The sequence below is a fragment of the Nannospalax galili genome, unplaced genomic scaffold (genome assembly GCF_000622305.1).
Source record: "Nannospalax galili isolate Female #2095 unplaced genomic scaffold, S.galili_v1.0 scaffold437, whole genome shotgun sequence".
Taxonomy (NCBI): Eukaryota; Metazoa; Chordata; class Mammalia; order Rodentia; family Spalacidae; genus Nannospalax; species Nannospalax galili.
Genome location: NW_008340646.1, coordinates 1107989 through 1109228, shown reverse-complemented (window position 1 = coordinate 1109228; position 1240 = coordinate 1107989). Strand labels below are relative to the sequence as shown.

General features: G+C 36.2%; 1 protein-coding gene across 1 annotated transcript in view; it reads right to left on the bottom strand.

The window, feature by feature from the left end:
- Positions 1-414: 414 nt before the first annotated feature.
- Positions 415-1240, bottom strand: part of Klf6 (Kruppel like factor 6) — a gene marked incomplete in the record, with an annotated part of 8482 nt that continues 7656 nt past the window's right edge. The window contains 1 exon segment of the mRNA XM_008835736.3: positions 415-1240.

Genomic DNA, 1240 nt, shown 5'->3' with positions numbered 1-1240 from the left:
GCCCCTGCCCCCCACTCTACCCCAGAAAAACAACCAGGCTGGAGATGCTGATAAGAATTCTTTTTATGTTATTCCAATAAAAAATACATTCATACAGAAATATAACAATCTTGCAAAAAACAATTTCAAATAAAATCTTGTAAAACAAAATTTTACAAAAATCTTACAAAGATTTTTTTTTAGATAACAGGGTGCTTCAAAAAAAAAGGAAAGAAATTCCACTAATAGAAATTTTTTTTTTTTATTTCAAGCAAAAAGTTTCTGCTTGATTGAGGCTCAGTTATCACCTGAACAGAATGTACTTTTTACCTACTGCTTATTATGAAAATTACAGGTATTGACACATACGGCACCCAGCCCCACCCAGTCAAACAACTTGTATGATGTTTCCTAAGTGAGACAAGTCAGCGCAAGTTTTTTTTTTAGTTCTTCTGTTTACCTTCTTACTTAATGGAACTGTTATGGCTAAGACACAGCAGGGCCAAAAAAGGAGTTTTCCAAAACCCAGCAAATCAAGTGCTTGGATTTTGAACAGCCAAACAAAAAGTGCATTTTCCCCTTAAGCAAAATGAAGTTAAGTTTTACAGGGAAATGTATTCATCAGTCCAGATACAAAAACCAGTTAAGCCAGCTTTAGTCATTGCTCATTTTCAGGAGGATTAAACAAAAGACCAGCCCAGCCAGACTTACATGTATATATGTGTGTGTGTGTGTGTGTGTGTGTGTGTGTGTGTGTGTATGATCTCACACGTACAAGACAGCAACTGGACAAAATATCAGAAATACCAGCTGTCTATGCTGTGGTATGCCAATTCGGGGAAAGGACTCCTTGAAAAAACTGGGAAAATCTACATGCTGGAAAAAATAGTTTCATCTGCATAAAAAGTATTCTAAAAAAGAATCCCTGTGATCGGCTTGCTCTTAGGTTAGACCTTTTAATAAGGCTGAAAGTCAAATAAAAACCTTTGCGTGTCTGAGTCCAGCTGGTTGGCCAGTATTTTGTTCATGCCCGTCTGAATAGCCAGAAATACCCCAGTCCAGGTTTGCCAATAATGACTAAAGTCAGCAGCATCCTGGTATAGGCTCAATGCCGAGAACATCTTCAGTAAATCGTTAAAGATAAAGCCTCTATAAAAGTTAGGTTATAGGTTTTTTTGTTTGTTTTGTTTTTTTGTTTTTTTTATCTCCTTTATGGCCATTTTGAAATACTTCACAGGCTGTAGAATTTTCTAGCTAAACA